Source organism: Mirounga angustirostris, unplaced genomic scaffold (assembly GCF_029215605.1).
Source record: "Mirounga angustirostris isolate CCGP_5_RB_7025 unplaced genomic scaffold, mMirAng1.0.hap1 SCAF_3, whole genome shotgun sequence".
Lineage (NCBI taxonomy): Eukaryota > Metazoa > Chordata > Mammalia > Carnivora > Phocidae > Mirounga > Mirounga angustirostris.
The window spans coordinates 116772700-116787839 of NW_026991711.1; the positions used below are offsets into that span (position 1 = coordinate 116772700).

Sequence of the window (15140 nt, forward strand, 5' to 3'; positions counted from 1 at the left end):
GGGAGTGTATGTGCTCTGGTAAGCGCTGTGAATTGTGCAAGACTGTTGAATCTCAGATCTGTACCTCTGAAACAAATAATGCAATATATGTTAAGAAAAAAAAAAAAGAAGAAGAAGAAGAAGGTAGCGGGAGGGGAAGAATGAAGCGGGGGAAATCGGAGGGGTAGACGAACCATGAGAGACGATGGACTCTGAAAAACAAACAGGGTTCTAGAGGGGAGGGGGGTGGGAGGATGGGTTAGCCTGGTGGTGGGTATTTAGGAGGGCACATTCTGCATGCAGCACTGGGTGTTGTGCACAAACAATGAATCATGGAACACTTCATCTAAAACTAATGTTGTAATGTAAGGGGATTAACATAAGAATAAAAAAATTAAAAAAAAAAAAAAATTGACATTTATACATACATGTGAACATGTGTATATTTATGTTTCTACTGATCACTTACCTGTATTAAAAGTAAAAGCAATGTTTTCCCCATGGGATCTCATTTGCTCATTGTTGTTTACTGCTTATTTTACCAAAAAATCTGCATATTTATACTATGTACTGGAAATCTACATCTTCAGAGATCTGTTATTTTAGGTTTATGTTTAGGAGCTGCTCTTAATTGTAAAGATCGGTATTAAACTAGTTGACTCTCTTCCAAAAAAAAAAAAAAAAAAAAAAAAAAAAAATTTTCTTAAGTCTCAATAGTTGCTATTTTTGTGCTTTTTTAAATTTTGCCTATTCGTTAAGCTTATTCCTGTGCATTCATTATTTTTGTGTTTTTGAAAATAAAATAATTTCTCACCATTAGATTTTCAAACTAATTATTTTTATTATGCAGAAAAATCATGACCAAGCCTTTATTAAATTTGTAATAAGTCCATGCACTTAATCGTTTATTGTGTGGCATAGTTCTTCATTATTTTTCTTATCTTTCCAAGTATACTATCACATCAGCTACAATATTCTTGTATCTTTTTTAACTTGTTTATACTATTTATTTTTTTCTCTTTATAAATTGTATTGACTAGTATTTCTAGAATAAGCTTTGATAAAAATGGGGTTAGTGAACACTCTTGGCTTGTCCCTTACGTCAATTGAACCTTGCCTAGTATTTTACCATTCAGCCTGTTGTTGGCACCCCTAGTTTGCAAACTTTTAAGGAAGTAACCAAAGTAATCATTACATTCATATTTTATTCCATTTTTTTATTTTTTTTAATTTTTATTGTTATGTTAATCACCATACATTACATCATTAGTGTTGATGTAGTGTTCCATGTAGTGGATGTAGTGTTCCATGATTCATTGTTTGTGTATAACACCCAGTGCTCCATGCAGTACGTGCCCTCTTTAATACCCATTACCGGGCTAACCCATTCTCCCACCCCCTCCCCTCTAGAACCCTCAGTTTGTTTTTCAGAGTCCATCGTCTCCCGTGGTTCATCTCCTCCTCCGATTTCCCCCCCCTTCATCCTTCCCCTCCTGCTATCTTCTCCTTTTTTTTTTTTAACATATATTGTATTATTTGTTACAGAGGTACAGATCTGTGATTCAACAGTCTTGCATTTTTTATTTTTTTAAAGATTTTTTATTTATTTATTTGAGAGATAGAGAGCAAGAGCAGGGGTGAGGAACAGAGGGAGAGGGAGAAGCAGACTCCCTGTTGAGCAGGGAGCCCAATGTGGGGTTTGATCCCAGGTTCCTGAGATCTTGACCTGAGCCAAAGGTAGATGCTTAACTGACTGAGCCACCCTTATTCAGTGTCCCTTATTCAGTTTTTTTTTAATTTAATAATGAAAGTTAAATTTTATTAAATGTTTTTTACAATCTATGTACATGATCTACTTCTTCTTTTGATATGGCAATATGGAAAAATATTTTATTAGATTTACTAACATTGTATTATTCTTGAATTCCTGGTATGAATCCTTTCATCTCCTGCTGAGATTTGTCCTGTTTTTTCGTGGGGAGGTAGTCACCCTGAGGTGAGCTATTTCCTTTTCTGCAGGAGAGAAATGAATAGACACATAAGAGGAATGATTAATCCCCATCTATTTATTCTCAGTTCCAACAGAGAGCCTATGAAATAACTGAGGTCCCATTCATATTAATTAATGCTTGAGTTCCATTTGCTGGACACATTCTCCCTGTCCTCCCTCAATACCTCTCTCAGTTTTTGCTGGAAAGCCCCAGGATGATGGCGCTGAACCTGAGCTGAGAAACAAGTCCACATGTGTCCTTCCATCTCACCAAGTTCCGCCACCATTGCTTCTGCTGCCAGTGACTTTCATAGGAACACCACACTACTCCGTTAAGGCCAGCCTCCACTGAAGCCTGATCTGAGTCCAAAGTACAATGTGGGCTCGCATGATAGAGGAAAAGAACAGGGTAGTAGCTGGGACTTTTTGAGTTGGAAATTTAGGGGAGGAAAAGTTATCCTTGACCCTCTCAGGGTCCCCGGCTTGGTCTGAAAATTAAAATGAGAAAGACTGGGCGCCTGGGTGGCTCAGTTGGTTAAGCGACTGCCTTCGGCTCAGGTCATGATCCTGGAGTCCCGGGATCGAGTCCCGCGTTGGGCTCCCTGCTTGGCAGGGAGTCTGCTTCTCCCTCTGACCCTCCTCCTCTCATGCTCTCTGTCTCTCATTCTCTCTCTCTCTCAAATAAATAAATAAAATCTTAAAATAAAATAAAATAAAATGAGAAAGACAGAATAACAGAAGAAAAGCATACAAATTTTGCTGAATTTTCACATGTACATGGGAACCTTCATAAGATAATAAGACCTGAAGAAGCTACCAGAGCAAGATTTTATGCCTTTCAGACAAAGAAACAATAAATTTGGGTAGAATTGACAAGACAGAGAGGGTTTGGGGCCGGGGGTAGTGAGTGGTAAAGAAGTAACAGGGAAGATAAGGGTTAGTTTAATGAAGATTTGTTCGCATAGAATCTTGGTCCCAAATTCCCAGTCTCTGGTGATAAGAATATCTTGCCTCCTCCTGGTACAGGGAGGGTAGCTTTTACATGGATAGTTTTATGATCTGTTTCAGGATAGAAGGGCAAGAGTGGGGGGCTCAGAGTAAACCTGTTTCTGCCATTTTTAAAAAAAATTCCTTCAGCTGAAAATATTTTATATGCCAAAATGCCGTATTTTAGGATAGAATATCCTGAACCTCATCACAAGTAAAGGAACCCCATACAAAATTGCTCATATAAAGAAGAATGTATTCGCTCATAAAACAGAAACGATCGGTCTTGGGCTGCACCTGCCGCTGCCACCTCTTACCAGCGCCGTTGTTGCGGCGGGTTGTGGGAGCCTCCGCGTCCTGCTCGCTAGGAGAGAGCTACCTCTCCTTTTCCCTCTCCCTTTCCTTAAGAGTTGTCTGCTGGTTCTCAGCTTGAAGAAGATTCTACAGTCCTTATTGATCCTTTTTCTTGGCGTTACCATTTTTTGAAGCAAAGTTAACCTAGTTTGCTAGTTTGAGCTTTCTTTTTGGCCTTCTTTAAAAAAAATTTTTTTTTTAAGTCTATAAATTAGACAAGAGATAGTTCTACAATGTCCAAGTCATTCCAGCAGTCATCTCTCGGTAGGGATTCGCAGGGTCATGGGCGTGACCTGTCTGCAGCAGGAATAGGCCTTCTTGCTGCTGCAACCCAGTCTTTAAGTATGCCAGCATCTCTGGGAAGGATGAACCAGGGTACCGCATGCCTTGCTAGTTTAATGAATCTTGGAATGAGTTCTTCATTGAATCAACAAGGAGCTCATAGTGCACTGTCTTCTGCTAGTACTTCTTCTCATAATTTGCAGTCTATATTTAACATTGGAAGTAGAGGTCCACTCCCTTTGTCTTCTCAACACCGTGGAGATGCAGACCAGGCCAATAACATTTTGGCCAGCTTTGGTCTGTCTGCTAGAGACTTAGATGAACCGAGTCGTTATCCAGAGGACAAGATTACTCCGGAGAATTTGCCCCAAATCCTTCTACAGCTTAAAAGGAGGAGAACTGAAGAAGGCCCTACACTGAGTTATGGTAGAGATGGCAGATCTGCTACATGGGAACCACCATACAGAGTACCTAGGGATGATCGGGAAGAAAAAAGGCACTTTAGAAGAGATAGTTTTGATGACCGTGGTCCTAGTCTCAACCCAGTGCTTGATTATGACCATGGAAGTCGTTCTCAAGAATCTGGTTATTATGACAGAATGGATTATGAAGATGACAGATTAAGAGATGGAGAAAAGTGTAGGGATGATTCTTTTTTTGGTGAGACCTCGCATAACTATCATAAATTTGACAGTGAGTATGAGAGAATGGGACGTGGTCCTGGACCCTTACAGGAGAGATCTCTTTGAGAAAAAGAGGGGTGCTCCTCCAAGTAGCAATATTGAAGTCTTCCATGGACTCTTACCGAAGGGTTATCCCCATCTGTGCTCTATATGTGATTTGCCAGTTCATTCTAATAAGGAGTGGAGTCAACATATCAATGGAGCAAGTCATAGTCGTTGATCTTCTTCTTGAAATCTACCCAGAATGGAATCCTGACAATGATACAGGACACACAATGGGTGATCCATTCATGCTGCAGTAGTCTACAAACCCAGCACCAGGAATTCTGGGACCTCCACCTCCCTCATTTCATCTTGGGGGACCAGCTGTTGGACCAAGAGGAAATCTGGGTGCTGGAAATGGGCTCCCGCAAGACCAAGACACATGCAAAAAGGCAGAGTGAAAACAAGCCAGGCTGTTCACATCATGGATTTTCAGCGAGGGAAAAACTTGAGATATCAACTATTACAGCTGGTGGAACCATTTGGAGTCATTTTAAATCATCTGATTCTAAATAAAATTAATGAGGCATTTATTGAAATGGCAACTACAGAGGATGCTCAAGCTGCAGTGGATTATTATACAACCACACCAGCGTTAGTATTTGGCAAGCCAGTGAGAGTTCATTTATCACAGAAGTATAAAATAATAAAGAAACCTGAGGGGAAGCCAGACCAAAAGTTTGATCAAAAGTAAGAACTTGGACGTGTGATACATCTCAGCAATTTACCTCATTCTGGCTATTCTGACAGTGCAGTTCTCAAGCTTGCTGAGCCTTATGGAAAAATAAAAAATTATGAGGATGAAAAATAAGGCCTTTATTGAGATGGAGACCAGAGAAAATGCAATGGCAATGGTTGACCACTGTTTGAAAAAGGCCCTTTGGTTTCAGGGGAGATGTGTGAAAGTAGACTTGTCTGAAAAATACAAAAAAATTGGTACTGAGGATTCCCAACAGAGGCATTGACTTACTGAAAAAAGATAAATCTCAGAAAAGATCTTATTCTCCAGATGGCAAAGAATCTCTAAGCAATAAGAAATCCAAGATTGATGGTTCCCAGAAGACTGAAAATACAACTGAAGGTAAAGAACAAGAAGAGAAGTCAGGTGAAGATGGTGAAAAAGATACAAAGGATGACCAAGCCGAGCAAGAACCTAACATGCTTCTTGAATCTGAAGATGAGCTACTTGTAGATGAAGAAGCAGCAGGAGCACTGCTAGAAAGTGGCAATTCGGTGGGAGATGAGACAAATCTTGCTAATTTAGGTGATGTGGCTTCTGATGGGAAAAAGGAACCTTCGGACAAAGCTGTGAAAAAAGACGGAAATGCCAGTGCTTTGGCAGCTGCAAAGAAAAAGCTAAAAAAAGGTGGACAAGATCGAGGAACTTGATCAAGAAAACAAAGCAGCGTTGGAAAATGGAATTAAAAATGAGGAAAATACAGAACCAGGCACTGAATCTGCTGAGAATGCTGATGATCCCAACAAAGATACAAGTGAAAATGCAGATGGCCAAAGTGATGAAAACAAGGAGGACTATACAATCCCAGATGAATATAGAATTGGACCATATCAGCCCAATGTTCCTGTTGGTATAGACTATGTGGTACCTAAAACAGGGTTTTACTGTAAGCTGTGTTCACTCTTTTATACAAATGAAGAAGTTGCAAATATTACTCATTGCAGCAGCCTTCCTCATTATCAGAAATTAAAGAAATTTCTGAATAAATTGGCAGAAGAACACAGGCAGAAGAAGGAAGCTTAAGATGTGCAAGAAGCTTAATGATTTCAAAGTAAATAATGGTTCTTTGCTTTTAATGTTAACCTTTTTTAAATACAATACTGATAGTTAGAAGAAAACTATTGTACTCTTTTGTTTTAGTGGAAAAATAATAGATGTCTGTTCATGTGTTAAGTGTTACAGCAAAAATACATATACAGTTAAGTTAATGAAGAATTGTTTGTTTTATCAGAACGGTAACAGACCAAAGTACTTTGTAGAGACTGACTCGCTACTTAAGACAACTTGCACCACCAAGAAAAAAGATGTAGAATCATTCAGAGAAATGACATTTAGTTCCAAGCTTCAAAGAAATGTCAAAACTTTTGATTCCATTCAATAAAGAACAAAACCAATTGTATTTTTATTACTTTCATCTGAAACATTCCATATTTTAATCTGAGCCTTGCAGACTTTTCATTTGGAGTTTGAAGCTTTTTGGGTTGCTTTGTATTTGGAGATCTTCATTAATATGAGATTGGCATGAAAAAGCAGGTGCAGTTTTCTTTTAATGTCATGCTGTTGTTTAGGTAATAGAAATACTAAGTAATTGGCTTTAGATTTTTGTAATTTTTTCCTCTAAGTTCCTGCTAGATTTCGTATTCTAGTGGTCAATGTATTTTCAATGAAATGTAAAAATATTCCCATTCTCTTTGAGCAGTATTAATTTCTTGAGATCTTATTGTTTGTCACTTGAATCCTGTAGCTGTCATACATCTGGTATAAGCAACATTTGATTTTTGAAGAGTGTAGACCATCTCCTTATATTTCAAGAGGTAATTTTACATTGCTGCATTTTAAAAACAGTTTGGCCGTAATCTAGACACACGCTTCTAATTCATATACCTGCACATGTGACCTTTGTGAACAGAAATTTGCATGTATAATCTGTGTTTACTTGTAACTTTCTGGTAATATCCTGCTTATATCTGTGGATTCAAGTTTCTGAAGTGAATACCAATAAAAAAAAAACCTAGACCATGTTCATTGGTTATACAGATTTGGAATGTTAACCAAAAAACAAAACAAAACAAAACAGAGGTGATCACAATGTTTGGCTTCAGAAACAGCTGTGCACAAAGACTCAAAGAGTGCCAACGGGACTTTGTCTCTTCACATCCTTACCCTACTTTTCTCTCTGGAGGCTTCACTCTCAGATAGGTTTTTCCATATGGTGGGCCCTATAATTTTAGAATTAAAGCATCTAAGTCCTTTGTATCTTTACTTCCTGTTCCAACAAAAGACTTATAAATATATCTTATTGACCTGATTTGGCTTGCTTGTGAATTAATCAACATGACCAAGAAGAGACATAAGTTTGGGTCATGTGCCCTCTCCTGCATCCAGGATTTAGAGTCAACCCTACCCAAATTTCACAGATTAGAAATGGAGAAGGGATGGGGTGCCTGGGTGGCTCAGTTGGTTAAGCAACTGCCTTCGGCTCAGGTCATGATCCCGGAGTCCCGGGATCGAGTCCCACATTGGGCTCCCGGCTCAGCGGGGAGCCTGATTCTCCCTCTGACCCTCTCTCCTCTCGTGCTGTTTCTCTGTCTCTCTCTCTTTCTCTCAAATAAATAAATAAATAAAACCTTAAAAAAAAAAAAAGAAAGAAAGAAATGGAGAAGGGGAAGTTCCTTGGTATGTCTTTGCCAGAAGGTTGAATTGAGGCTGGACAGGAACAAATCATTGATGTCCACCTCAAATGGTTCTCCTAACACTACTGAATTTTATCTCCAAGCCCTGAGCACAAGCACGACAGTACAAAATGAGCTGTACTATTTTGTCAATACAAAGTCTTTTATGAATACCACTCCCTGAGGCTGTAGCCTAAACCCTCTCTCCATGTAAGTCCATATCCAGTTCCTAGGCGAGCAGGGGCAGAGATGTTATCCGAACAAATCTTCCATTATTACTCCCTTCTCTTCTGTTTCCTAGGGTCCCTTGCAATGCCGTACACCAAACTCTTCCTTGAGGCACAAAAAGTAAAATCCCCTGTGGATATCAACCCATGGTTATAGAAATAAAAGAATGTCAATAGCTTACCAGTTCTGCAAACATCAATTCAGTTGAGGCTCATTTAGCTCTGCTTCATCATCACCCATTTTTTTTTTAGAGATTTTTATTTATTTATTTGAGAGAATGAGATAGAGAGAGAGAGCATGAGAGGGGGGAGGGTCAGAGGGAGAAGCAGACTCCCCGCTGAGCAGGGAGCCCGATGCGGGACTCGATCCCGGGACTCCAGGATCATGACCTGAGCCGAAGGCAGTCGCCTAACCGACTGAGCCACCCAGGCGCCCCATCATCACCCATTATTATTATCATCATTATCATTATTATTATTATCATCACCATCATTAGTGTTGTTGTTTTTGTTATTATTATTTTAAATAGTTGATTTTCCCAGCTACACGTGATGTCCTATTGACTGTGAGATCAGGCATGGAGGCTTACCTAAAATATCTCGGCAACATCCAGGGACCTGGAGGGAATGAGAACAATTGTTTCTAAAGACACAGGTGGTATCATTAGTAATATAAAAACAAAGCCACCATTACTGTTTGCTAACCTCCTGGATAGGAGGTTATACATGGCTGTCCTGTGCAAAAGGAGTGCAACATTTAAAAAGAGGCTTAAGACATCCAGTATTTGCTTTATCACCTCTGAACCAGGCTTCCGTTTCACTGTGGAGGCAGAAACTAAAGAGACCTCCTGCGTTCCTTTCTGACCTTCAGAAACAGGAGGGAAGCAGTTTCAGCTACATTTACTTTGCCCCTGGCTCCTAAAATGCAGTATGAGGTGTTACAGAGAGTAAGTGTAAGAGAGACCTAGAAAGAGCATTCTCTCCCCTCTGCATTCTCAGAGACAACATCCTGAGCCCAAGAGGAGAATTGACTTCAGTCAATAGGATATTTAACAAGGACTAAATTTTTTATTTCCCTAAAACTGAATCCCATTTACTTAGAAAAAGACTTAATTCACATAGCAATCATTGCTCTCATTGCTTTCATAGCAATGTCTTTTCCCTCACCCTGCTACATGAATCAGAAAATTTATATATACTACAAACTCAAATTCTAACAGAGTATGGGCTAGTGATGGCAACAGAATTCAATAGGCTCTTCTCATTCAATAGGCTCCATTTATCTTATGCCTCAAACAGGAACCCTCCCTCGACTGGTAGAAACGTGGAAATGCCCTTCTCAATGGGGCTATTTCATAAGAAGCAGAGAATGACCCCAATCAATTTTCTCACCTATGTTTGATTCTACCACAATTATAAAGGCATGGTCAAGTTTACTTACACATTAAAATATCACTAGTACAATGAATAATGAGATAACATTTGACTCCTGGTCTTTTCCATTTTGGGATCTCTGTATGCAGACATTGATTCTTGGTCTTATTATAAAATGTGACCTCAATTTAAATTTATTCCATAGGGATGGAGGAAGAAATAACAACATGTAGAAGAAACAGACTCTGGACTTAGATGCTTGGTTAGAGAACTCCAAGACTTCTAAAAATTCTGTTGCATTATAAGCATTATCTCAATCAATAATTTGAATGACAATTTCTGCTCAACCTGAAGTTAATTGCTAACATATTAGAATTTATCAATACAGAATACTGAAAATATTTTACTTTTGATGACATGAGTAACTCTAAAACCAGGCTTCATTAGTTCAGGTGCTAGCCTCAGGGAACTATTTGTTTTAATTAGAGGGATGAAATGGCATTTTAATTGTGCACAATGATTAATAAACATGCTGAGCTGCTGCAAAAAATAAAAAAATAAAAAAAATAAAATTGTAAATATATAGTTAAGAAAATGCTGATGCATATTGTCAGTTATAACAAGTGAAGCTAATTTCTTGGCCATGTCTTCTACTTGGTTACAAGAAGAATATCTCATAGCCTTTTATAATCAATCCCTTCATTTTGACATAATATCATATTAATTTAAGAGTTCTCAATCCCTTGAATGCTTTTATAATTTAATGGGGCTGAAAATATTCATGAATAGTTTTTTTCTTTTTTTGGTCACATTTTTCACAGAAATCTATTTAGGCAGTGTAACTGGAGTCACAATCAAGTTTTCAGTTGGTTGACCCAGTGCCCAAAAGTTTTAGTCCTTTGGTGAAACACCCAAGTTAAATGGCCATTTGATTGAAATACATGGCTGAAAGCATTAGGGATTTGGCAAAGCAACAAGACTGACAGCATGACACTCTCATATACATAAAAGAGACAGACTAAAAAGGTACATGAGGTTGGCTTTCCATCCAAACCAGAATTTTAGTCCCAAGTGGAAGGACGGCCAGTGCTCTCCCAGAGATAAAAAGAACCATCATCTCAACTCCCCTAAATGGAGTCATTGTTTAATATACACAGATACAACATCACCAAACACACAAATTCACATCCAGCAGAAGAGGAAATGATTCAAGTTCTGGTCTAGCACATAGCCTCTCATTTTTATTTTATTATATTTTATCTTGGCTGATTTATACATGCTAACAATGTAGCCAATGAGTCTTCTACATCTTTCACAAATCCCCTGGTTAAATTGGCAACGGCTATGACATAGCTTAAATGACTTCTTTGAAACAACCAGGATAGTGCTCATTTGGGTTTTTTTATTTTTTAGTTGTTTGAATGGCTGATCTCGAGGAATCAATCATATCACCATGTGGCCAACCTAACATAGTAATTATTCCAAAATAGAAACTGCATGATAAGTTCATTAGTAACCAGTCTACAAATAACCCATCTTTTCAGACTCATTCCCAAGATGGAAGTGGCTTCTGAAAATGTTGGTGTTTAAAAAATCTTGTTCAGATTTATTTATTAATTCACTCTGATTCTTAATTAATTCCGTTTAGTTTGGGGGAGTATTTTGTATTCAAATTCATTGATTTCTGTGCAGTCTATCACTTCTCTCCAACTATTTTCTTTTGGTTTATTTTGTTATGTCTATTTGTTTATTAAATTTATGAAGGTGAACAATACCTTTGTAATGTCTTTGTATTGTCTTGTAATGCCTTTGTGTACTTTTACATAATTTTTATTTAATTAAAATAGACTATAAACCTGTGAACATGCCTGCTGGAGACTGAGTATTTTCATCTTCCCAAAATTCATATACTAAAGCCAAAATCCCCAAGTGACTATATTTAGAGAGAGGCCATGTGAGGAGATAATAAAGGTTAAATGATATCATAAGGGTGGAGCCCTAATTTGAGGTCTGGAGCTTTTATAAGACAAGGAAGAGACACCAGACCTCTTTCTTGGCTATGTGAGGACATAGTGCTAAGACAGCCATCTGTAAGCCAGGAAGGGAGCCCTCCCCAGAAATCAAATTGGCCAGCACCTTGACCTTGGACTTTCCAGGCTCTGGAATTGAGAAATAAATTTTTGTATTTTAAGCCACCTAGTCTGTGGTATTTTGTTATGGCAGCCCAAACTGAATAATACAATTCTTCTAAATAAACTTTTAGCTGTCTCCTTAGATTTTGATAAGAAGTGTTCTTAACTTCATCAGCAAATACTTTGTAATATCTGTATTATATTCGTCTTTGATATGAATTATTTAGAATGGTGGTTTTAACATTTGTTGATGGTTAAAATTATTTTTGTTAATTTAGAATTTATTTAATTTAAAAATGATTTCTATTCAAATAAATAAAAATCTTAAAAAAAAAGAGGCGCCTGGGTGGCTCAGTTGGTTAAAAATGATTTCTAGTGAAGTATAACATACATATAAGAAAGAGAAGAAATCGTAGAGCATAGCTTAGAAATCTGTCACAAAGTAAATATATATGCTCGTGTAACCATGACCCATGTCAAAACACAGCATCCCAGAAGAAACTAGCAGGCCATTCCAAAGCACTACTCCTCACTCCCTCCAAGGATAATCACTATTCTGACTTCCAACACCATAAACTAGTTTCATCTTTTTGAACTTTATATAAATTGAATCATGTGATATATATTTTCATGTATCTGGTTTCTTTTGATTGATATTAGTTATTGTCTAAAATGTTCATTGCTTTGTAGTATCTGTTGCATGAATAAAATAAAATATATTTATTCTGATGTTGATGGGGTATTTCTATTGTCTCATTTTTGGAACTATTTCAAATAATGCTGCATGAATATTCTTGTACATGTGTCTACATGCAAGGGTGCATGAATTTCTTTTGGCTACATATGTGGAAATGAGATAGTGGGATCAACTTTCATAGGAAATGCTGAAATGTTTACCAATGGTGTCACTTTGCAGTCAACAAAGGATGAGATACCCCATTGTTTTTTTATTCTCTCAATCACTTTTTGTTTATATTTTTACTTATCTATAAGTCTTTCTAATTGTCATCATCCTGGAGAGTGTGTAATGGTGTCTTGTGGTGGTTTTAGTTTGCATTTCCCAGAGAACTTAGTGAGTTTGAGCATGCTTTAAAATGTCTGTGGACTATTAGACTATCCTCTTTTGTAAAATTTCTGTTCAGTTTTCCAATTTATTTGGAAATTTCTGTTCACTTTTCCAATTTATTTGTAGGAGTGTGTGTGTGTGTGTGTGTGTGTGTTGTAGATCACAAATCCTTTTAGTTGTTGTTGTTATACCCTTTGCAAGTATAATCTCCCACTCTGTGACTTCTGTTTTTACTCCCTAAATCATGTCTTTTGGTGAAGAGGTCTTGACCCTACTGTATTTCATTTTATCAATATTTTCTTTATGGTTTTTACTTGTATATATGGTGTAAGAGAACCTCATCTACTTCAAAAGCCTTAAGACCTTTTTCTATTTGTATCTTCTAGATGTTTTATTATTTTACCGTTTACATTTAGAAGGTATGAGGTCAAGGTCAATTTTCATTTTTTCAGTTGGATAGCCAGTGGACTGAGCACCATTAATTGACAAGACCATTATTTCCTCACTCCTCGGTAGTACCATCTCTGTCATAAATAAAATATACTTATATGCATAAGCCTGTTTCTGAATTCTCTATCTGTGGAAGTGATTTCTTTTTGTGTCTTTTCAACACTCTTAACATCTTTCTATTCCTAAACTAATTTCTACATCTAATATTCTCTAGGATATCTTCTAGAACATCTTGTAAATAAGTTCTCTTCATTTTATTTTCTTTTTAATCTCCTTACATTTCTATGTATATTTTATTTTTTTATTTTTTTAAAGATTGTATTTATTTATTTGTCAGAGAGAGAGAGCACAAGCAGGGGAAGCAGGGGGAGCGGCAGGCAGAAGGAGAGGGAGAAGCAGGCTCCCCGCTGAGCAGGAAGCCCAATGTGGAAGTCGATCCCGGACCCTGGGGTCATGACCTGAGCTGAAAGCAGACGCTTAACCGACTGAGCCACCCAGGTGCCCTCTATGTACATTTTAGAAACAGCTTGTCAAATCTCCAATTTTGTTCACAGTGGGGTTGCATTAAATCTAAAAATCTATTTACAGTATAAACATGGCACATCCCTCCCTTTATTTGGGCTCCCATTAATGTCTCTTAATAATTTTTAGTTTTCTGTGTGGATATTTTGCACATCTTTTGTTAGTTTTGTTCCTACAAAACTATTTTTATGTTACTGCTGTTGTATGTTTTGAGACATGTAATTTACTGTTTGTTACTGGTATATGCAAATATACATTTTTTAACATTTTGACCATGAATCCATTAACTTTGCTACATGTATTGCTATGATCTGAATGTTTGTGTCCCTCTAAAATTCATATGTTGACACATAACCCCAAGGTGATGGTATTTGGAAGTGGGACCTTTGGGAGGTAATTATGTCATGAGGGCCCAGCCCTCATAAATGGGATTAGCTCCCTTATAAAAGAGGCCTAAGAAAGCTCCTTTGCCCCTTCCGCCTTACAATGATACAACATGAAGTTGGCAGTATGCAACCTGAAAGAGGGACCTCACCAGAACCTGACAATGCAGACACCCTCATCTTGGACTTCTAGCCTCCAAAATTATGAAAATTAAATTTCTCTTGTTTATAAGCAATCCAGTCTATGGTATTTTGTTATAGCAGCCTGAACAGACTAATACACACATAGATATAAATATCTATATATTATGTATATAAAATCATGTCATTTGTAAAAAATGAATTTTTTTCTTTTTAATATAGCTTTTTCTTTCAAATTACTCTACTGGCTCGGACCTCAGAATAATGTTAAAGTTGAAGAAACAATTGTAGGCATTTTTGTGTCAGTCCAGTCTCAGGAATGAGACTGAAATTGAAAGATTGAAAATCTCTTGAGCTTCTCTAACTTCCTAGAATTTCTTCTTCACACTCAAAGTCAGTAACTTTTATTTTAAAACACCAAATTGATTTGCTTTATGTTTTAGCTGTTTTTGAGGGTCAAGATTGAAGGTCCCTTAAGGGTAGGGACCAAAACGTATATCCCTTTTGCCATCTTTGCATCCCTAGTAGAGCACATGGTAAGTCCTTAGTGAATATTTATGAGTTGATGGTGCAGAGATTCTGTGTGAAGTGTTACTCTAAACTTCATCATTAAAAGGAAATCAACTCCATCATCGGTAGGATTAGCTTAGACAAATTTTAAATACAGATACATCAATAATTAAATCCTCTTTCTCCAACACCTGCTTAAATAAATCTTCGTATTACATCCTCTTTGATAAAATTCTTAGTGTTGGGTCTGTTTTCCTGACTGAACTGTGTCTGTCTGATATAGTGCAGTTATTTTAAAGTGTATATCTGATTACGCTCACATCTTTGGGTTGGTTCTCTTGTTGTTGTGATATATTGTGCTGTTTCCTGTATACCTGGGGAAAAAAACCCTGGCTGTTTTTATTTGAGTGTTGAATACTGTATATGAAAAATTGTAGAGACAATCTGAGAGTCTGCATCCTGCATCCAGCTGTGAGACTGACAAGCTTTTTCTCTAAAGGCCAGAGAGTAAATATTATTGGCTTTGCAGGTCCTAAGGTCTCTCAACTTTGCCATTGTGGTTTAAAGGCAGCCATAGACGATATGTAAATAAATGAATGAGCCTGGC

At 37.4% G+C, this 15140-nt stretch overlaps 1 pseudogene; it reads left to right on the forward strand.

Moving 5' to 3' along the window:
• The first annotated feature begins 3234 nt into the window (after window positions 1–3234).
• On the forward strand, window positions 3235–6537 carry LOC123840989 (matrin-3-like; annotated as a pseudogene).
• Window positions 6538–15140: the final 8603 nt, after the last annotated feature.